Source organism: Arvicanthis niloticus, chromosome 1 (assembly GCF_011762505.2).
Source record: "Arvicanthis niloticus isolate mArvNil1 chromosome 1, mArvNil1.pat.X, whole genome shotgun sequence".
Lineage (NCBI taxonomy): Eukaryota > Metazoa > Chordata > Mammalia > Rodentia > Muridae > Arvicanthis > Arvicanthis niloticus.
The window spans coordinates 14,430,089-14,453,755 of record NC_047658.1 but is presented as its reverse complement, the minus strand read 5'-3'; the positions used below and the strand labels follow the sequence as shown (position 1 = coordinate 14,453,755).

Genomic DNA, 23,667 nt, shown 5'->3' with positions numbered 1-23,667 from the left:
TGAAACAAAACGCCAAAATAATGTCAGTTCTTTAAGACAAAAAAGAACTGAGGAGGGGTGTGGGGTGGAAGCTTCCTTTCTTACATCACCACCCATTCTGATGTGGATTCCCTTTGGTTTCTCCCAGCCATTACCAGCTCACCTCTCAGTGATGTGAAGGTTGCAATAGCCCCAGACTTCAAAGCCTCATTCCACTCAAATCAAGCACCACAGCCAAGATCGCAGAAACTAATTTTTTATTTAAACTCTGGCTTTTGTTGGTCAGATAAGCTCACATGTTCTCTGATGAAAGCTACTGGTTGCTGAGTGTGCTATGGGTAACCTGCAAGTGGCCACTTCAGCAGCTGAGTGTTGCAGTATGGTGGGCCCAGGAAGTAAGGGTCCTCAGCTGTAGATTCAGGATGATCTTGAGCAGGGAGACCATGTCTATGCTGGACTTTCCTTTACAGTAGTGTATACCTGACCTCGTTTCACTTAGTCTCCCAAATCAGATATTGTTGCACATCTAGGTGACACAGAGTATTTCTTAAACCCGGTTGCCTCATAAAAGGTCCTGGGTGTTGATGCCACTGGAATTTCCAAGAAGCTGGGTGTGGTGTCATACGCTAGCCCAGAACTCAAGAAGCTAAGAGGGCTAGGAGTTTGAGCCTTGCCTGGAAAACTCACAGGAGACCCTGTTTCCAAAAGGGGGTGGGAGTAAACGGGAAAATAAAACAAGAATAAGTAAGCTGGAGAGTAGGCCCATTGGTTAAGAACACTTGAGGCTCCTGCAGAAGACGTAGGTCCAGTTCTGTGGTCTGTAACTCCAGCTCCAGTGGATCCGGCGCCCTCTTCTGGCCTCCAAGGACACTGCACTCACATGCACATACACACAGACAGACAAATAAAGTAAAATAAAACAGATAAAGAGTGGCACTCCTCTGCCGGGCGGTGGTGGCACACGCCTTTAATCCCAGCACTTGGGAGGCAGAGGCAGGCGGATTTCTGAGTTCGAGGCCAGCCTGGTCTACAGAGTGAGTTCCAGGACAGCCCGGGCTACACAGAGAAACCCTGTCTCGAAAAACCAAAAAAATAAAATAAAATAAAATAAAATAAAAAAGAGTGGCACTTCTCAATCCCCATTTGTCCCAACATAGGGCTTTTCCTGCGGGCTGGGTTGTGGGTCTTATAGGAATGGTGTGTGGCCATTCTGTACCCTGTCTACCTCACCTTGGTCATGGCTTGTTAAGGTTGGAGACTGGAAGATAGACTTAGAGATTGAGGAGGTCTAGGCACTATTCTTCTGGCTCAGGGTGCCATTTGTAGTCCCCACTGCTCCCCTACCCCACCTCCCACCCCATCGATTCCTCCTATGTGGAGTAGGTATCTGCCTCCTTGCTGTTGCTCAGAGGGATGACAATTTAAAAACAAACATCTGAGCTTGCTAAACATACTTCCCAACAGCTTGAAAATGAATTAAACAAGAGAAAGCATAGCTCTCCTCAAGGTGTTTATGGTGGGGCTCCCCAAAGAAAACATGTTCCCCCACCCCCAGGCCTTGCCTGCGGGTGGCTACTGTACAGTCCTGGCTCTCAGGCCTGACACCTGGGATCCTGAAGGGGGAGAAACAAGCCTAAAGCCCCACCAAGGAACCCCTGGTAAGAACCACACTGGCGCTCTGCCTTACTGGGGTCAGCGACAGGAAGATGGCTGGAGAGCAGGCTGGACTGGGTCTTGTGATGGATGAAGTTACCAGGAGGTCACGCCCACAGACCCTGGGGATGAGAAGTGGGGGTGAAGTCAAGATGTTGCCCAGGACTCTGGGTACAGAGAGACTCACAGGGTAAACTCACATGGAGGAGCCTGGAAACACTTTGGTTTTCATAGCAGAAGGACAGGTGTTTCTGGTCTCTGGCTGGATCAGTCTGCTATGCATAGGGTCGCCTCATAACAAACAACAGGGTCAGAGGTCAACAACATTGAGTCTGAAAACCTACCCCAGGTCCCAGTGGATAGAGGTTTGTGCTGAAGGAAGAAGAGGAAGAGGAGGAAGAGGAGGACGATGACGACAAAGAAGAACCTGGACACACAGGCACACAGCCAGGGTTGTCTTCACACAAAAGGGTGTAGTAGAAGGCAGAGTGGTGGAGGGAGGGGTAGGCCACCCCCACTCCTCTACAGTAGAGGTCTGGACAGTCAGGGACATATCCACGCACTTGCATGGGAGATGAAAGAGAGGTATGGAGTTAGGGACCTGAGTCTGGTGGGCAAGGACCATTTGCCAAGCATCTGAGGAAACCCAGCTGTGCAGGCAGCTTGTGGGACACAGAGATGCTCAGTCAGGAACAGGAGATCTGTACTATACCGACCACTGTGGATGACTGTCTTGGGTCACTGGAAGCCTTCAGGGTGGTGCTGTGAGAACCTAGAGCATGTCCCTATGGGGTCCTTACTCAGGCCACACCAGACTCACGGGGTCCTGATGTCCCCTGTGCATACATGTGGACTTCCCTTCTCATCCTAGCCTTAGACACTGCCAAAATCTACTCCTGCCCCAGAGTCTCTGGTATCTGAGACCACACACAAAAACTAGCAGCCTTAGAGTTGACCTGTGTACCCATTTCTGAGGTGCACAGCTGACAGACAGCATTATCTTCATCTGTTTTGGCTACTCTCAAGAGACCTTCAAGATGGCGTCTGTTGATGGCCCCTGACAGGAAGATGGAGTGGACAGGATCTTAGACACTCCCCTGAGACTCTAGTCACTCTCAGCTGTATGTAGTTCTGCCCCAGATGCCATTGGTTTCTGGGTCTGAGAAAATAGAGTATTGAGTGGGTGGAGTATCGAGTTACCTGAGAGTGGGGTAGTTCCTCTCTCTGTGTAGCCACGGGGAGTTCATCATCCATATTGGGAGAAAAGTCTTTTGGTGGTATGGTTATTTGGGATTCACCTAGTCTCCTGTAGGTAACTCCTGAGCACGTTCCTGTACATAAACCCAAAAAACTCATTGGTTCCCAAGCTAGGCTTGAGTAGAATCATATTTTGTCTGTTGCTGGGACCCTGTCTGGGGGAGCAATTTGTTCTGTTGGTGTCTCCCCAGATAAAACTTACCCAATGCTGTGTGAGAGCAGGAAGGAGAGATCCCCTCTTTGCTGAGAACACCTGAGAATAGCTGCTTAGATGAGAGGGTTACTGTTGGCCCCGGTTGCTGAGACTTTGCTGGCTGGCTCTATTGTTTCTGAGCGTCATGATGGGAGCAAGAAGAGAGGAAGATTTGCTCACAGTTGGCCAAGAAGACGAGAGTGAGTTTGCTCTATGACTAGCCCCTCCCCCAAACCCAGTCAGCTATGAATCTACCGAAGGATTCATTCTTAGAAGGTAGTCAGGACTTCTTGATCCATGTACCCCAGAAGGCCCTGCCTCTGAACCCCACTGCTTGGAGCCAAGCCTTCAGCTCATAGTTCTGAAGGACACTGTAAGTCCAGGGCATAACAACCATGTGCAGAATGCATGGGGAGTCTGGCTACTCCCCCAGGCTCTGCTGAGATTGGACGCTCTTTATTCTTGTGTGTGTGTGTGTGTGTGCGCGCGCGTGTGTGTGGTGTGTGCCTGTGGAGATGTATGCACACCGCATGCATAGGGTGTCAGGTCCCCTGAAACTGGAATTCCAGGTGGTTGTTATGTATAGCTGTGCAGGTGCTGGGAACCAAACCTTAGTCCTCCATCTCTCCAGCACCCTGTTCGCTGGACATCTTCTTCACAGCACTGCCTCAGGAGACTGTGTGTGTGTGTGTGTGTGTGTGTGTGTGTGTGTTTGAGACAGGGTTTCTCTGGCTGTCCTGGAACTCACTCTGTAGACCAGGCTGGCCTCGAACTCAGAAATCCACCTGCCTCTGCCTCCCAAGTGCTGGGATTAAAGGCGTGCGCCACCACCGCCCGGCGGTGAAAAGGACTCTTTTCTGAAGAACATTGCTTTTTTTTTTTTTTTTTTTAAAGAATTATTTATTTTATGTGCTCTCTTCAGACACACAAGAAGAGGACATCAGATCCCATTACAGATGATTGTGAGCCACCATGTGGTTGCTGGGAATTGAACTCAGGACCTCTAGAACTCTGGAGTCATCTCTCTAGCCCAGGACTCTAACTATATTCTGTGATGTCTGTCACAAGTCTCTCTCCCTGGTTCTATCTTCCCTGAGTGGAGGTCCACCTCTCAGAGAACCCTTCCATGGCCTGACCTGAGGTGTGAGACACCGTACCTTACTCTCATAGGGAATGTGGGAGTTCACCAGGGCCTCTACTCCCAACAAGGAGAGAAGGTGTCCTCTCCCAGCCTTTCTCTATCCTAGTCCCTCTCACAGGCTCTTTCTTGCTTACTACTGGCCACTGAGTTCCTCTGCATGCATTACCAGAACTTGCCAGCAGAGGGCGCCTAGCCCTGTGGATTTTTTTTTTTAGAAGATGGCCGGCCAGGTGCAGGCCAGAGAGAGTCCTGGTTCCAGGTAGCCTATTCTAAGCATCAGAAGAAACAAACACCCCTTCCTGGACCTCAGGCCCGTGGACAGTCTTCTCACAGACCAAGCACTGGCAGAAATGAGCTGTGTCCCATTTGTTACTCTTTCCTACTACTTTGGTTACAAGTTAAACCTAACTATTTAGGTGGGGGGGGGAAGGAAGGGGGGGCTCATTTTGTAAAACTGAAAATTAGGTAATGAACTGAACATGACATTATAAACTCAGAATCCCAGGACTTAGGAGGCAGAGGCAGGTAAAATATGAGTTTAAGGCACCCGGGGCTACATTGTAAGGAACCCCACCCCCACCCATACACCCATACACACCCTTCTCTGTTTTTCAAAAGAATCACTGCCCCATTCCCTAAGGACCCAAAGAGTCCTTACTATTTCCTTAGGCCTGGGCTGAGATTCAAGAAAGACAAAGGAACATACTCTGAATATGAAAACATGGAGCCCGTGGCAGCCCAAGGGGGTGGGGGGAGCTGCCTCAGTTCTTGAACAGTACCACGTTTGTTGCTGTGTGGTCCTGAACAGATTATTTTACCTCTTGCTACCTCAGTCTCCTTTTCTGCACAGTGGACCTGGAATCCCTCTCTGGGACAAGATGACATGTGGAGAGTTAGGCTTAGAAGCTAGACAATGGTTCTCAACCTGTAGATTGTAACTCTTTGGGGGCAGAAGTCAAACAACCTCTTCACAGGGGTCACATACTGGATATCTTGCATATCAGATGTTTACATTACCGTTCATAACAGTAGCAAAATTGCAGTTATGAAGTTGCAATGGATATAATTTCATGCTTAGGCGTCACCACGACATGAAGAGCTGTATTTAGGAAGGCTGAAAAATCACTGAGTGAGCTAGAATGTCAAATCTTTCTACTTCTCAGTCCTGGCATCATTACTGAGCTGACTCTTAATAACAAGGACCAGAACCTGCCTGGTAACAAGAAGGGGGCACAGGTTAAAGAAGGCCTGCGTGGACAGAGTCCCGGAATCAGGAGAGGGGCTGCATCCTGACCTGGGTTGTATCAGACACAAGGAGAAGGGTACGCTGCCCCACACTGAGGGATGCTTGGAGGTTGAATCTGCTGCCTGCTCAGTCTTTACAACAAGAAAACCCATCTTGCTTCCATGCTCAGCAGTGAGTAAAAACACAAATCTTTAACGTGTTAGAAAACAGCCTCCAATTTGAATCTCAGCTCTTCCTCCATCTGTGGCAGTTTGCACGGGTTTTTTTTAAGAGTGTCAGAATGCCTCGCCTCGGCACCAGCCTGCTGCAGACACCATCCACTGGGGAGAAGCCTCCCCCAGGGCTCTGAGGAATCCTATTTCAGACACCATAACACAGCCCCTGCCCCAGCCCAACACTGCAGAATGCCAGGATGTTCTCCCCTAAGCTCTGTATGAGGGAGCCCCAGATTTGTGGGGCCTGCAGACAAGCAAAATTACCCTCATAACAAGCCAGAGAGATCAGCTTATGATTTTGTTAAAGAAAGCTATTTCAGAAGTAGAGTAGACTACCCCAGGGCATAGTGGTACAGACCTCTAATCTCTACTCCTGGGAGGCTGAAGCAGGATGATCACAGATTCAAGGTCATTCTGGGCTGTAAGTTCAAGACCAGCCAGGGCCTGTCAAAAATAAAACATTTTTAAAGGGAGATGTATAGAACACTTAGTTGCCTAATGTGGAATACTCTGGGTTCAAGCCCCAGCTTTAAAAAAAAAAAAAAAAAAAAAAAAAAAAAGGGTTTTTTAAGACACACTATCTTTTAATTTTTCTCTTCGAACTGTGTAGATGTGATGAGTATGTGCACTTGCTTGAGGAGCCCAGAGGTACAGGATTCTTTGGAGCTAGAGGTCAAGAACTGCCAGCTGTGAGTGCTGAGAACTGAACTCAGGCCCCGGGAGAGCAATGTACTCTCCTAACCTATGGGCCATCTCTCCAGCCTACAGTATCTCCTCTTTATTGCTAGTGTTTGGAGGTTAAACATAACTCTGGAGACCCTGCAGTGTACCCCAAGAGGACTTCAGTTCAGTACCCTGGGGGGTGTGTGTGCATGACTGGACCTTCTAGAACATTCTGGGTTAGCCTGTCCCAGTCTTCTACCACCTCAAGAGCACCAGAACTGACAACTGCATCCTTGGGAAATTTGTGCCACTCCAGAGCTTTTTCAAGTGACAGCGAATCAAACAGGGGGAAAAAAATAGCAATATTTTATAAGTTTTAAAATGCTATTTTAACACAAATCCCAGAGCTACTACAGCATAAATCAACAGACACCCAAAAGTATGTTTGTACAAGAAATGTAATAAGCTGGTATGAAAAACAGTGTCAACTGGTGCAGATGGCAGAAAAAGCCAATATTCAAATGTATGCTGTTTTACTAACACATTAAAGATCAACATTTTGCTACCTGCTGCTCATGATAGCAAGATTAAAAAAACACACAACACACACATACACTCCCGCATGATGTTATAACCCAGAGAATGTGGATTCTTAAAGAAATTGTCACATTCTTTCTATACTTCATCTGTTGGCTTTAAGGCTTTTTCCATTGAGAGAGGCATTTGCATCTGAAAATGCAGCCCCTCTCCTATCTGCCTGGTGTTTGAGAACATTAAGAAGAAGGTGGGGAGATATCAGAGCTGAGGTCCCTAAAGGTCTCCTAGACTGAGACTGGGAATAGGTTCAACCCACAAACACACATAGTGTCACCCCGTGAATAGCACATGACTGGTTTCAGGATACTTACTCAAGCACTGTAACCCTAGGGGCCCCAAAGAGCCCGCCCTGTGAGGTAGCAAGCCAGGAAACCTTAGATGCACACAATAGCCAGCACAGAGGCTCAGAGATGACAGGCAATGGCCTAGGCTTACAGGATCCACAGGAAGCACATGAGGCCCGACAGACTACATAATAATTGTTAAGGAAGTCAGCCCAGAACTTGCATCTTTGGTTGATGAGTACGCCTGGAATTGTAGATCCTGTGGGCATTCAGATCCAACTTCATGGTGCTGGAGGCATCACAATGCCTGACCTCAAACTACACTACAGAGCCACTGTCACAAAGTCTATGCATGCTCATAGACCAGTAGACTAGAATGGAGGCCCTAGAAACAAAACCATACGGCTGCAGCTATCTGATTTTTGATAAAAGTACTAAAATGCACTGGGAGAAGACAACTTCTTCCACAGGGTCCTGGGGGAACCTGGGTAATTACAAGAAGAAAAACAAAACTAGATCTCTCTCTCTCTCTCTCTCTCTCTCTCTCTCTCTCTCTCTCTGTGTGTGTGTGTGTGTCTGCATATACGTGTCTGTCTTGTCTGTCTGTGTGTACGTGTGTCTGTCTATCTGTATCTCTATGTATGTGGGTGTATCTGTCTCTGTGTGTGTCTGTCTCTATCTCTGTGTGCATGTGTGTGTCTGTCTCTATGTGTATCTCTCTCTCTCTCTCTCCCTCTTTTTCTCCCTCTCTCTCTCTTTCTCTCTCTCTCTGTACAAAGACCCCAATGTAAGACTTGAAACCTTAAAACTCCTGGAAGAAAACACAGATGAAATGTATCTAATTAAGCCCAGAAAGGAACCTTCTGAAAGAGGCTTCAGAAGGCTAGAAAATAATGGCAAGAACTGACAAATGAGATCCTGGAAAATGTAAATGGCTCTGTCCAGCAAAGGAAACAATCAGCAGAGTGAAGGAACAGCCTACAGAGCAGGAAAAATCTTTGCCAATGATAATATGATAGGAGTTTACTAATCCGGAATCTATAAGGAACTTAAAACATTCAACACACAAAACCAAATAAACAAACAAACGAACCAGTGGATAAATGGGGAAGTGAATTTAACAGACAGTTTTTATGGAAGACAAATAGCCAACAAATGCTTAAGAGAGTGTTCAGTATCCTCAGCCATAAAGAAACACACACTTCAACTGCTTTGAGAGTTCAGCTCACCTTAGTGTGAGTTGCAATCATCAAGAAACAAATGATGGGCCGAAGACATGGCTTAGTTAGTGGTTGAGAGCAATTGCTGTTCTTCTAGGGGACTCATATCGCCTGCAGATCCAGTTCCAGGGGGATGCAACAGCCTCTTTTGGCCTCCGAGGGCACACACACACATACACACACACACATGCACACACACACATATCTTACTATAAGGAAAACAAATGATAACAAAGGCTAGTGAGGATGTGGGAAAGAGGAAGCTTTATTCACTGCCGGAGAGAGTGGGAACTGGTGTAGTTGTGACAGAAATCAGTATCAAGGTTTCTCCAAAAGCTAAACATAGAACAACAAAAGGAATCTAAGTCAATATACCACAGGGACTCGTACACACCCATGCACATTGCTGCTCTAGTCACAGTAGCCAGGAGGCAGAGATATCCATCAACTGATTAAAGAATAAAGAAACTACACTGCACACACAAGGTGGGATCATACTCAGTCATAAAGAGATTACAATTAGGGGGCTGGAGAGATGGCTCAGCAGGTAGGGACACTGGCTGCTCTTCCAGAGGCCCCAGGTTTAATCCCTAACACTCACATGGCAGCTCACAACTGTCTGTAGTTCCAGTCCAGGGGTTTCAGTAGGAGGGCTCACACCTTCTTCTGGCCTTTGTGGACACTGTGTGTACACACATGCAGGCAAAACACTCCTGTGCATGAAAAAAAGAGATTGAAATGTCCTTTGCAGAAGGCTCAGTGGGCATAGGGTCACCTTAAATAAGGGTCACCTTATTTAAGGGAAATAAGCCAGACAGACCCTGGGAGACAGATGTTGGGTGTTTTCTCTCACATGAAGAATCTAGACACAAATGTAGACGGGTAACCTTGCAGGGGAGGGTGGAGCAGCAGGAGACTGGAGGGGTACAAGAGAAGGACGTGACATATCGGAGTCCTAGAATCTGTTAAAAGGTCTTTGCAGCTGTAATGAAGGGAGGAATCTTGATATGAATCAGGTGGGTTCCAGATCCAAAGACAAGCATGTGGTTCAGAAACAGGAGTCTGTGTGTCATGGTGTACATTCCTGTGATCTTGGCTCTCAGGAGGCTAAGACAGGAGGACAGTTAGTTTGAGGCTAGCCTGAGCTACATAGTAAAATCATGCCTTCAAAATACAAAAGTAAGATGGTGATACTATGATGAAGTAGCCAGGGATTCAGGGATGCAGCCACAAGCCAAGGACTAGATCTGCCCACAGCTAGGAGGGGCAAGGAGGTTGCTTCCTCAGGACTGCTTATATGTCAGCTTTCGACTTTAGCTTCCACAGTCCTGAACACATCCTGTCTTAGGCCACCACTGTGTGCTGTACTTTCTCAGCAGAGTCAGAGCATGGGCCTTGACTTGTGTACTGGCTGGTTTTGTGTGTCAACTTGACACAAGCTGGACTTATCACAGAGAAGGGAGCTTCAGTTGAGGAAATGCCTCCATGAAGTCCAGCTGTAAGGCATTTTTTCAATTAGTGATCAAGGAGGGAGGGCCCCTTGTGGGTGGTACCATCCATGGGCTGGTAGTCTTGGGTTCTATAAGAAAGCAAACTGAGGGCTGGAGAGATGGCTCAGTGGTTAAGAGCACTGACTGCTCTTCCAAAGGTTCTGAGTTCAATTCCCAGCAACCACATTGTGGCTCACAACCATCTGTAATGGGATCTGATGCCCTTTTCTGGTGTGTCTGAAGACAGCTACAGTGTACTCATTAAATAAGAAAGAAAAGAAAGCAAACTGAGCAAGGCAGTAACATCCTTCCATGACCTCTGCATCAGCTCCTGCTTCCTGACCTGCTTGAGTTCCAGTCCTGACTTCCTTTGGTGATGAACAGCAATGTGGAAGTGTAAGCTGAATAAACCCTTTTCTCTGAGACTCCTGGCCTATGTGGTTCCCTGCGTTCCCTAGGCTCTAGCCTTGCTGACCTGCTCACAGTGTCCCCAGGACATCAGGCTCCACCTATCTGTCCTGGCCCATCCTCTCCCACCTCCCTTCCGGCAACACAGGCTGCCTGTCCTGGCAGGCCCACCCTCAGCTATCTGTCTCTTTGCCATTTAGCTATCTGCTGCCTCTGACATCACAGAGAGGCTCCAGGGTGCTGACCAATGGCACAGAGCAATTCAGAAGAATGCAGATACCGTGGGCAGAGAGGCAAGGGGAAGCCACATGACATCAGACTTCACCCAGAAGCTGGTCTGTGTATAAACTGTTAGTGTCTTACACACTTAGTGCCTTAAATGCATAGGTTTCTGTGCCCATAAGTTCCATTCTACTGACTCTGGAAGACTTTTTTTTTTTTTCTGAGACAGGGTTTCTCTTTGTAGCCCTGGCTGTCCTGGCACTCACTCTGTAGACCAGGCTGGCCTCCAACTCAGAAATCCGCCTGCCAAGTGCCAGGATTAAAGGCGTGCGCCACCACCGCCCAGCTGGAAGACTCTTAAACAGAGAGGCTAGAGCTGAACATGGTGGTACCTGCCTATAGATCCAGTACTCAGAGGCTGAGGCAGAAGGATCAAGAGTTCAAGGCCATATAACAGTTATATAGTAGGTTCAAAGCCAGCCTGAGCTACATAAGACCCCCACCTCAAAAACAAACAACAAACAAACATATATCAGGGACTGAGAGTTAGCTCAGTTGGTAAAGTGACGGCCTAGCATGTGTGAGGCTCCAGATGTATAAATAAAGACTTTAAGGCCAGCCAGAGCCTGCTTCAAAAAGGGAGTGGGGGCTCGGGGGGTCTCATACTGTAACTGGGTGGTCGAGCGCTTGGATAGAAGTTCACAGTTGTAGCATTATGAAGAAAATTGACAACTGTGTATGGTAGCTGTCTTAGGGTTTCATTGCTGTGAATAGACACCATGACCAAGGCAACTCTTATAAAGGAAAGCATTTCATTGGGGCTGGCTTACAGTTTCAGAGGTTCAGTCCATTATTATCACGGTGGGAAGCATGGCAGTGTGCAGGCAGACATGGCGCTGGAGGAACAGAGTTCTACATCTTGATCTGAAGGCAACCAGGAAACTGGCTTCCTCAGGCAGCCAGCAGGAGGTCTCTTCCACACTAGGTGGAGCTTGAGCATAAGCCCTCAAAGCCCACCCCCACGGTGACACATTTCCTCCAACAAGGCCACACCTATTCTAACAAAAACATATTTCCTAATAGTGTCACTCCCTGTGGGCCAAGCACTCAAACACAGGAGTTTGTATGAGAATCTCATACAGTGTAATTTGAATGTGTTCACTCCCCTCAGCTCCTCCCATACCCACCCCCTCCACCTTCCCATTGAGTCCAACCCAGCTTTGAGTTACATTCTTTTTGTCTCCCTCATCGCATTCAGTTTGTATTGCCTACCTCCATTCACAGCACCTAGGAGGCAGAGGCAGGCAGATATCTCTGTGAGTTCAAGACCAACCAGGGCTCAGGCACCTCCCTGGACTTATAAAGTGATGGGCGGGTTGAAGGGCAATGAAAGGATGGCATGCAGCCAGGAGGTGGTGGCACACACCTTTGATCCCAGCACTCGGAAAACAGAAGCAGGGGGATCTCTGGGTTCAAGGCCAGCCTGGTCTACAGAGTGAGTTCCAGGACAGAGAAACCCTGTCTGTCTCAAAAAAACAAAACAACAAAACAAAACAACAAAACAAAAAAAAAACAAAAACAAAAACACACACCCCCTAAAAAAAAAAAAAAAAAAAAAAAAAAAAAAGGAAGGCCATGCAGGTTGCACTAGCAGGACTTGATGTATTTGCTTTTACATTTTAGCAAAAGCTTTCCACAGAGCAATGTCAATCAGTTAGACAGAGGGTCCCAAGGAGAAGTGGTTTTACCCTGCAGGGACATGTGGCAATATCTAAAGACATTTTGGTTGCCTAATTTAAAATGGGTGGTTGTGGGTACCAAGCCGAACAGCTCAGTATCCTATGGTACATGGACAGACAATGCCAAACTGGCCAGCCCTGAATGCTGGCAGTGCCAGGCAGAAAGCATTAGATTAAGAGAATGTGTAGAGGCTGAGGGCCCTGAGCTGCTTCCAGAAGGCACTGAGAAAGTGCCTCTCCATCACTGCATAATGCTGCTGCTTTATTTCCTAGAGCAAACCTTTTATGTGGGATATTTAGATAGATGAAAGACAGACAAACAGACACAGACAGACAGACTGATCATTTGATGACAGATAATAAATACCAATCATTGACTAAGAAACAGATATCAGTGGAAGATGCATAGACAGACACATGCTGGGTGGGTTGGTAGACGATAGGCAGAGGAGAAACAGGAGGATGATTGACAGATACACACATACACTCAGTAGCGCTTCCAGCTTCTGGCCACATAGACTTCCAGCACAAGTGATCCAGCCACTTCTTAAACACACAGGTTTGCAAGTGGACCCTGAACTAGCCAGGGCAGTAACATGGGACCTCTTCCATCCTATGAGGAAGCACCTTAGGACAATAAAAGAGGACCCCAAACCCAGAGAAATAAAGATTTGCCTGAGATCCTCTTGTAAGAGGCCAAGCCAGCTACCAGGCTCAGAGCTGCCTCCTTTGTTCTAAGAGAACATCCTGGGGATAAAACATAGCTTCTGGTCCACTAGTGTCCCAAGCCTGGATGAGATTGTAATACTTCTGCCTATAAACACCGTCCTGATACATCAGAGTTGTTAATTGCCCAAGACCATGTCTCATCTGTCATTTATGCATTCATCCGCCATCTCTTCATCCATACAGCAGTGTATTGATCACTCCACCCATCCATCTCTCCAGCTATTCATCCATCAATCTCTCCATCTGCTTGTTCATTCATAAACATATCTGATAATAATCCATTCATCCATTCATTCCTCTGTCCGTCTGTCCATCCATCCACACACTCATCAAGGCATCTGCTGTCCATTCGCACATACATACTACATCAATGTATTCATGTATCCATCTAAGTATGTATTGATCATTCTTCTCTTTATACATCTATCCACCCACCTACCCACACACACTGGGCTCCTTTGACAGAACACAGTGCCACTGCGCTGAACACAAAATAGCCATGACAGAAAGCCTGAGACCAGAGCTCCAGACAGCCCCTGCCTCCTGTTCCTCTTCATTCAGGAAAGAGGATTTTAACACCACCCAAGGGTTTGGGTGTCCCCAAATGTTCAAATCTTCCCTGGTTCTGTTTAGTTGGTTTCTCTGTTGGACAAAGGTGGAACAGGTCCTTAACATGTAGCTCAAGCTGACCTGGACTTACTCTCTCTCTCTCTCTCTCTCTCTCTCTATCTATCTATCTCTCTCTGTGTGTGTGTGTGTGTGTGTACACATGTGTGCGCACACATGCCTATATGTATGTCATTACACCACATGTGTGCCTGGTACCTGAGGAAGGCATTGGATTCACTGGAACTGGAGTTACAGACAGTTGTGAGTTACCAGGTGGATGCTGGGAACCCAGCCCGCTTCTCTGGAAGCACAGCCTGTGCTTTTACTGCCGAGCCATCTCTCCAGCCCCTGGCCCAGAACCCTTAATTCTTCTGCCTCAGCATCCTGAGTACTGGGACCTCAGGCATTCAAACATTTCACTTAGTGAGTTCTTTATGAGTTCTCCGGGCTTCACAGGTTCTAAGGCTTGAACCTCTTCTCTTGGTGCTCACACTGAGGTCAGGCTGCATGTTTACCTGGCTCGAGTTGATTGTGCAATGGTGTTTTGAAAGACCTTGAAACGGCTGCCGAGAAGTAAAGTTGTAGAATGGCATGAAAAGGGTCCCTTCTCTGAGGAACTTAGAATGTGGATGCTGCTGGGCCTGTAGAGGTCCCTGTGACACCACTAGAGGGGCCCAGGTTTCAGTGCCACCAGTACACCACTTCCTGACACCTGCCACACAGAGGGACAGCGGTAGATCACCTGCTCCAGGTTCACTGTCTGAGTTGCTGGGTGTCTCAGGGCATCTGAGAAATGAAAGCGGGAAAGAGAAGGGAGATTTTTCTGGAGGCTGCAGAACATGGGACCTGAGGGTATTCAGGCTCCAAATCCATGGACCAAATCCCTCTGAGCCTGAGAAAACTTCAGCGCAGACGCAGGAGAGCAGGGGCGAGCCCTGCCTGCTGACGTCAAAGGAACAACAGGATAGGGTAGCTTTGTGGGTGCTAACCCATTGCCCAAGACCAGTCCCTGGAAGGAACCCCCAAATTTATGGCTCTATGCAGGAAACATGCAATGCCTTGCATGATCACAAGGGGGCCCAAAGCTCAGAACACAGACTTCCCTCAGCACGTGGATGGTGTCTCACATACATGAGACTAAATGAAGCAGAGAATACCACATCTGCCCCAGGGTTGTGAGAGTTGGGTCAGCCTCATAGAAGTCACCTGCTCATGGGAACCTGTGACCACTAGAGATGGGGGAGGGGCTGCACACACTGGCCATGCACAGCCAGCCCCTCTGCACTGGGAATTATGTTCCAGACTCCCAAACTAATATGCTGACACCCAGGGTCTCAAGCTGTACTGCAGATGGGCTCGTTAAGGAGGTAACTGAGGGGCTGGGGAGATGACTCAGTCCGTAAAGTACTGAGGCCCTGCACCCACATAAAAGCCAGTACATGTCTGCATGTGTCTATAATCCCAACACTGGGGACGGAGAGACAGGAGGATCCCTCTAATGCCCTGGCCAGCCAGCCTCACCTACGTGGTGAGCTCCAGTTAAGAGCACTTGTTCTTTCAGAGAACCTGAGTTTAGTTCTTAGGCACCTTGGTCTGTTCACAAACACACAAAACTCTAGTTCCTGAGGAGCTCCTGCCCTTTTCCCGCCTCTGCAGGCATGCACCCTGCCCCGCCCACCCACACCCACACCCTCATGCGACAAAAAAGAGGAAAAAAAAAAGTGGACGGCGATTAAGGTTGACCTCTGACCTCCACACACATTGTTTAGGCACCCACGGCAATCAGTGTTTGTTAATGAAACAATTCCAAATAAACTGAAGAAAAGCTGTCTTTCTGGGCTAACACTATCCTAAAGGTATACAGTTTGGCCCCTACAATGTGAGGTGCTGTTGACCAGACACCCCTGGACAGTAAACAACATACACAACTGTATGTAATAGCCCTGACATCTAAGACTCGGACTAGGCAACATAAAGCCTCTCTCTGGAACGAAATAGTGTGTGCACACACGTGGCTCACAGTGCCTGATTGGGACCCAGCATCTTACACCGAGAAGAGGGTCACATTCATTCCCAGGTGCCAGACAAGAGACAGCTCAGCATGCCTGCTGCATACCCCTTGCAGAACAACAGGAAGCTATTCATCAGCAGAGTGAGTCGAGTGGGCTCCCACCAGTGTCGGAGCCACGACCAGGGCCAGGTCTCCAGATCCTGGCCGCAACCCATCCAGAGGCCTGAGGCAGCACCGTGCGCCAATTACGGTAGTCAATTAATTTGTACTTAACGGCGATATTTTCTTTTACTGCACAGATCTGAAGGGCATAAAACACTGATTCCCCTTCTGGGGCTCGATCTTGCTCTCCACGCGGCCGTATTATTTAATAACTCCTGCATGTGCCCCAAGCCGCGTGGCAGGGGAGCCTCTTGGGCCATCTTCCATTAGCAGTCTGTTGCAGAGGCCACTCTGGTTGCGCTGTTTACAGTCTGCCTCCCTCGCTGCTCCCGGAAGTTTCCATAAAACCAGATGTAAGGTAATCAAAGACTTCCCAGCCCCGAGCATCCCACTCCTAAAGGTTTCTGAGAGATCCTCCCTATGCTGGGGTTCCCTGCTCCAAAAGACTCTTAAACCACCCAAAAATCTCTCCCCAGCAAGACCAACTCCTCTGCCGAATATACTGCGATCATTTGTCAAATATTTTATGGTCAATAATAATAATAAAAAATACCTTAGAGTCCCTGATACCTTTCAAGTAATGTTCAGAGCCTCGGAGCAGGACCCCACAGCCCCACAATGGCTGCCCAGGGAAGCAGCTTGCTCCTCAGCCCCGGGTGGAGTGAGCAGCCGGCAGATAGCCAGACTAAGCCCCATCTGCCTCTGAAGGCCTCGGGAATGTGGCCAACCTTTTCCTTCACCCATTCCCTCCATCCTCCTCCATTCGAACAGGGATGGAGCCAGGACAATAGTAACAGAGGCAGAATTTCAGAACTTCAAGCAATCCCACCTCTCTGAAGGGTTGGCTCTTCAGAAAGTCTAAGGTGAGTCTGAGGCCCAGTGTGAAGGAAGGCCAAGCTAAAAGCCAGCCTTTGGGAAGCTGAGTTCAGGCCTCCTGGCCCACGTCTCTGCAGCTTACCACGCTGTCAGCCTTAGCTGGGTGGTGGAAAACAGTGTTTTATTTATTCATGCTGGGGATAGACCCCGAGGCCTCTGTTCATGCCAAGCAAACACCCTGCTCCCTCTGAGCCACATCTCTCTAACCCTCAAGTTTTTAAATTTAACATTTGTTTTATTTGAATGACTATTTTGCCTGCATGCATGTTTGTGCGCCACTTGTGTGCCTGTTGGATCCTCTGGAGCTGGAATTAGAGATGAACATGAGCCCCCATGTAGCTGCTGAGACTCAAACCTGTCCCTCTGCAGGAGCAACAAGTGTGCTTAACCACTGAGCCATCTCTCCAGCCCCAAGCCCTTGGAATTATGAGACTGGGTCTGCAGAGTAACCTAGGTTAGTCTAGAACGTGTTATATATCCTAGGCTGACCTTGAACTCACAATCTCTCTGCCTCTGCCTCCCAAGTCCTGGCATTACAGGTGGGGACCACCCTGCCCAATGAAAGGAGACATTTGTTGTTCTTGGTGATGGTTTTTTTTTTTTTTTTTGGTACTGGGCCTCACTATTTAGCTCAAGCTAGCCTCAAACTCACTATGTAGGCCACAAACTTATAAAAAATCCCCCTGCCTCAGTCTCCTGACTATGAGAATTCCGGGCCACCAACCATGTCAAGTGAAAAATTACATTTTAATCCAACACTGATGCCACATACCTCAGTATACATACCTTACTGCTCTTTGAGCTATCCACATGGGTGCAGTCTCTGTGGGATGACAGCCATATTCCGTGTCTCTCTCACTGCTCCTGCAGATTACAGAAGGAAAGTAGCTCAACCGGCTGATAGCTACTCACAGGACACAAGCCAGGGAGAGCGGTGGGTTGGGCCAGCTGGACACCAGCTCCCAGGCCTATGAGCCTAAGAAAGAAAACACACATCCACATATAGCCACATAGCTCAGCTTTGTCTCCTGGCTCATCTTAAATAGTCCCCTGCCATTGAATGGAGATGACAGTGTGCTTCCTTAGTCTAATCAAGAGACTCCCCAAACCACAGGGTCCCAGGGACCACTGTCAAGAAGAGTCAGGTGTGTGGGGGGGGGGGGCGACTACTCAAATCCCTCTGCTACCCGGGTACCTCCCATCCTCATTGTGCATTATGTCATGAAGGGCTTCTACTGCAAACCATCAGTGTGCCCCATGCTTAGAGGTCACCCACTGGATCTTTAAAAACTCTGCTGTCCTAGCCTGGACCTCCCACTTCCCCTGAGTCCTTGCCTGTGACTTAGCTGACATATCTATCGGGGCCTGGCTTCTGATTGTGCCCAGCAGGAATGTAAAGTGCTGCTAGCTGCCCTGGCAGATCTTTCCTTTTTCCCTAGAAGACTGAGTCCTCATGCACCCCTGGGCTCTCCTCCCAAACAGCCCCACCCCCACCTCGCTCTCTCTTCCAGAGTTCATTACCAGTGGAATGGACCTTTCTGGCATCGCTATGCTATCCAAGCAGGGCAAGGGGCCTTATACAGTACACGCCCAAACACACGTGTTGAAGGGCTGGAGAGATAGCTAAGAGGTCGAGAGTGTGTGCTGTTCTTGCAGGATCTGAATTTGGTTCCCAGCACCCAGGTCAGGCAGCTCACAACTGCCTGTAACTCCAGCTCCAGGGAATCAGACACTCTCTTCTGGCCTCTGTGGGCACCAATACTCATATGTGCGTATCTATACAGCGATACAAATACATACATTAATCGTTAAGAGTGAAAAGCTGGGCAGTGATAACTCACATCTTTAATCCCAGCACTGGGGAGGCAGGTGCAGGTGGGTCTCTGAGTTTGAGGCTAGCCTGGTCTACAGAGTTCCAGGACAACCAGGGATACATAGAGAAACCTTGTCTCAAAATACAAAAATTTAAAAAAAAAAAAGTAAAAATAAATCTTTAGGACAGGAGAGACAGCACAGTGGTTAAAAGCACATACTGCTCTCGCAAGGAACTCTAGTTCTCTGAACTCAGAACTGCCCTAACTCCAGCTCCAGGGAACCAGGCGACTTCTTCTGGACTCCAAAGGCACCTGCACTCATGTGCGTGGGCATACACACGCACACGCACACGCACACGCACACATGCATGTAAATGCAAACACACACACAGGGTTAACAATAAAAGCAGCCAGGCACAGTGGTGTATACCTTTAAGCAGAGGCAAGTGGATCTCTATGAGACTGAGGCCAGACTGGTCTCCATAGTGAGTTCTAGAACAGGCAGGGCTGTGTAGAGAGCTCCTATCACTAAATAAATAAATCTCATATTGACTGTATGAATGGATAAATGAATGGGCGAACTAATGAAAGACTCAGCTTCTGGTGGTCTGTCCATCTGCTACCTCCTGGCCATGAACATCTTCGTAAAACTCTCCCCAGTCCTCACTTCTAGCACCATTATCAAGGGTATTTTCGTTGTTTTGGTTGAGAGAGTTTCACCATGTAGCCCAGGCTAGCTTCAAATCAAGATCCTTTTGCCTCTGGCTCACAGTTGAGGAGATTCCAAGCATGGGCCACCACCTTCAGACGATCAGGAACCTTCCTTATTTTCCCTCCACTCCTGTCCATTGTGGAATACTGGAGGTGGCTCCGGTGACCTTGGAAACGCAGGCAGTCACCAACAGATGTGGAGATGCTAGTCCAAGGAGTCCAGGAGACAGGGGTGCCCCCATAGGGGGAAGATCAGCTTTCCTTACCAGACAAGAATGACAATTTGGAGAAAATGCTGCTTCAAATTCCTAACGTGGTGAGGGCAGAAATGGCTATGCAAGAACCGGTCCCTGCTGGCTCGCTATTGTACATGCACCTGCTAACATTTTTAAAGCCGGGACTTTATAGAAAGGACATTTTGATCGCTTCTGAAGTTTGCTGAGCAATTCCCCTTTCTCTCTCAGGCATAGGGTCTTTGTGCTGAAAATTTCCCTTGTGGCTGCCTACGAGCACCAGCAGCCGGGGCTGATGCTGGCGGGCACAGACACAGCCGCGGCCTCGTTGGCAGGCTCTGCCCGGCTTGCAGGTGCCGAGCTGTGGAAATGGAAGCTGGAGAGTGAATAACAGCTAGCACCTGTGCTGAGCACGCATGCATGCCGAAGGAGGAGGATGCCACCCGTGGCGCCTTCTACAAACTGAGATGCTGTTCAACGCTGGTGGCAGAGGGGCAGGCATTCCCTCAGGTGGCCCTGGACCATCCTGGGGTGTGCTGGTCTGCAGAGGGCCAGGGATGGTAGGACAGGCCTTGGTTTTGTGTCCCACGAGAATCCCTCACTCATTCCAGGCCCCGGTTGGCAGCTGTCCACCCAGTCCTACCCCTAGGCTTGCAGCCCAGAGTTGACAGGAACAGGTGGTGGGCAGCTTGCTTCATGCTGTCCATGCAGACAGGCAGCAACACAAGGGGGATGAGGTCACAGCATGCCTGGTGCCTCTCTGGGGTATGGAGTCCTGAGAGTCTGGAGCATTCCTCACTCCCTCTGATCAAGGCCTGAAAAGACCCTTAATTCAGAGAAAGACCTGAATGTGAAACTCACACATACTGGGGGCCCAGGCCTCTGCTTCACTGACACTGAGCAGGAGTGAGTAGCTGTGAGCAGTGGCCTTAAGGAGGGTACCATCATGAAAGTGACAGTCACTTCAGCGTATGACCCGGGAACACAGTGACATGAGATGTCACCATCACAGAGCCCTCTTGGGGGGGGGGGGTGTTAGAGATTCCTAACACAGCAGTTGGAGGTCACATAATTTACATCTTTGATAGCAATAATGGGAAAAGGTGAGATGTGAGCCTGCACAGAGGACACTGTCTTGAGAAAGAATGCCTGCAGAGGGCTGGAGATTAGTGGTACTTTTCCACAGACACAAGGACCGGTGTTCAAATCCCCAGAACTCACAAAAAGCCAGGGAAGGAGCCAGGCATGATAGCCACGCCACACCACATCACAAAAAGAGACAGGTGCTTTTCCAGGCAACTCAAGGCCATCCTGGGTCCAGTGTGAGCCATATCTGTCATCCAAGAACTTATAAGGTTAAGGCAGAAGTCCAGCTCTCCCCCTGGCTACACAGCAGGGCTAAACAAAAGAAAACAAAACAGCAAAAAACCAAAAAGACCCTAGCTTCCCGGGGTCCCGAAAGATGGCCCAGCCAGTGACAGTGCTTGCCACCAAACCTAACATTGTAAGTTCCATGCCCAGGGCTGATAGAGTGGAGGGAAACAACTGACTTCTTCAAGAAGTCCTCTGACCTCCAGACTGGCATTGTATACACGCACGCACGCACGCAGATAGATAAATAAATAAATAAATAAAAATGTGAAGTTTCAAACTAAATATTTGCACATATATAATAGGACCTGCTTTTTAAAAAGTATTTTACTTTCATGTTTAAATTTAATTATATGTATATATGTGTACTGGGGAGTACACATATGTGCACATATGAGTGCAAGAGGATATCAAATGCCCTGGAGCCGGAGTTTCAGGTGGTTATGTAACTCCCATATTTATCCCATTGGAGAGGCTACAGAACCTGGGTCCTCTGTAAGAGCACTAAGTGCTCTTCACTGCTGAGCTGACTCTCCATTCCTCATGATCCCTTTTTTTTAGGTTGTTTTGTTTTGTTTTGTTTTGTTTCTGAGACAGGGTTTTCCTGTGTAGGCCTGGTTGTCCTGGAACTCACTCTGTAGACCAGGCTAGCTTGTCTGCCTCTGCCTCTGGACTGCTGGGATTAAAGGTTTGTGTCACCTTGCCTGGCACAATCCTATTTTTTTAACCTTACAAAATTCTTCTATTCTCATGCTTACACACACACACACACACACACACACACACACACACACAGAGAGAGAGAGAGAGAGAGAGAGAGAGAGAGAGAGAGAGAGAGAGAGAGAACTGCAATACATCATCTCAAAAGCAGTTCAGATGTGTCAGGCAACCTGGGGAGGGCCCTGTGGTCATTCTCTGAGCTGTTCTTTACTAGGCTGCTCTGCTGGGACCCACTGCACTAGCTGGCATCTGCTCCTGTGGGGCTGACAGTGTCGTGGGTGTGGACGAACTGAAAGAAAGACACTAGGTAAGTGTATATAGAAATGACAGCTGTGTTAAGTGCCAAGAAGGGAATGCAGCCTGTGATAAGGGGACAGAGGACAGTTGGAAGGCAGTCAGGGCAAGCTACCTGGAGGAGGCATAAGTTGAGTGCTGAAGCCCTATCTTCCCCACAGCAGGCTCAACACACCCAAGACCCAACAGACTTTGACTGGGCACCATAGCTTGGGCTAGCACCACATGAGTGCAAAGAACCATCTTCTCCCACAGAATAAACAGGGATGAAGATAATTAGCTGAAATAAGCCCAGCTCAGAGAGACTAGAGAGCACTTCTAAATGCTCAAGAAGTCTGGGAAGCCTTCCTGGAGGGGGTGATGCCTGAGTGGGATGTTGAAGAAGAATTTTGCCATTTAGACAAGTTAGGAAAGGCATTCCAGGTGGAGAACAAGTCCCAGAGGGAGGAGGCAAGAGCCGAGGCTGGATGGTCTGGAAGGAGACAGAACCAAGTCATCAAAGAGAAGACACACGTGCTCTCAAAACAGACTCCATCCAGGGAGCCAAGGGGAGGCACTGAAGGTGTTAGGCAGGCTGTGGTAGGCTTATTCTTTAGGAAGACCTTTCTTCTCTGATGAAAGAAACATGGAGAATGGTGAATTGGGGGAAAGGGCAGAAGGTGTTGTGAGGTTTACCCCAGTGTCCCAGTGAAGGACCTGATCTGTTCTCGGGCGAATCAGGAACAAGAGTAGAGGAGAGGCAACCATAAAACCTGCAGATTCTTGGGAGGCAGAGGCAGGCAGATGTCTGAGTTCGAGGCCAGCCTGGTCTACAGAGTGAGTTCCAGGACAGCCAGGGCTATACAGAGAAACCGTGTCTCGAAAAGCAAAACAAAACAACAACAAAAAAACCCCAAACAAACAAACAAACCCCTGCAGATCCTTGAGAGGAACTGAAGCGGAGGAGGCATGGGGAGCACCCTATTCTCTCGACTACTCCATATCTGGGACCACCCTAGGGTGATCTTGGGCCAAAGGAGCACTCCAAGGCCTAAAGGAGCCATGATCCAACCCTGACCAATCAGACAGCAGGTGACCCAGCCAGACTAATGGATGCCAAGCCTAGACTTCTGCTGGGATACTTGAATGGCCTTGCTCCCTCCTAGGGAGGACCTGACAGACAGGAAGATCAAGAAATTGATCCAGTTAAGGACCATGATTGGGAACCAGACACACTTGAAGACACCCCCACACACACACACACATGTACACACACACACACACACACAGCTCAGAAAAACATGTGTCAGGAAACCTACTTTTGCTTCTGATGAATTCAGCACAGAAGCTGGTAGGGGACAAAGCCTGACTCCAGTCCTCCCAGAGCCTTCGGTATCTCTTGAGCTCACAAGACATCTGGAAGCACCAGCACCATGTCAGTGTTTACAGCGGGACCAGGAAACACCATGTTGGAGTCTAAAGTAGGTGCAGGGATCCGACTGAGATACTCCAGGAGGGAGAGGAAAGGAGTCTTCGGATACTTGAGCATGACGTTGACTGATAAAGGTGGATGATGGGCGAGGCCAGAAGGAAAAGCTGATAGCGTAAAAGAGAGCTAAGACTCAAGAATTGCCTAGTTCTCAAGAAGCCCAGGATGTTGCAGGAACACCTGATGCCCTGGAGGGGTTGACAGACCTCCAGCAGAGTAAACACCACTCACTCCTCCCTCACCCATGCTAGGGCACCACACACCAAAATCCTGCATCCCTCTAGGAGAAACCAACCCAAACCCCTTATAAGGCCTCAAGAAGGCTACAAATGGGTGATCCACGTCCTCTCTCTTTCATGTCT

At 48.5% G+C, this 23,667-nt stretch overlaps 1 long non-coding RNA gene across 3 annotated transcripts; it reads right to left on the bottom strand.

Annotated features, from left to right (window-relative positions):
- Positions 1-182: 182 nt before the first annotated feature.
- On the bottom strand, positions 183-23,315 carry LOC143441989 (uncharacterized). Of its 3 annotated transcripts, XR_013109829.1 has the most exons (7): positions 11,399-11,699; positions 9,050-9,161; positions 6,043-6,128; positions 3,092-3,218; positions 2,833-2,963; positions 1,667-1,754; positions 186-849 (listed from the first exon to the last, which is right to left on the bottom strand). It is a non-coding gene; the product is annotated as an uncharacterized LOC143441989 (long non-coding RNA). The 3 variants fall into 3 exon arrangements; XR_013109832.1 differs by lacking the exons at positions 6,043-6,128; positions 9,050-9,161; positions 11,399-11,699 and adding exons at positions 17,481-17,670; positions 23,136-23,315 and having other exon boundaries at positions 183-849; XR_013109831.1 differs by lacking the exon at positions 6,043-6,128 and having other exon boundaries at positions 187-849; positions 11,399-11,698.
- Between the last annotated feature and the right edge of the window lie 352 nt (positions 23,316-23,667).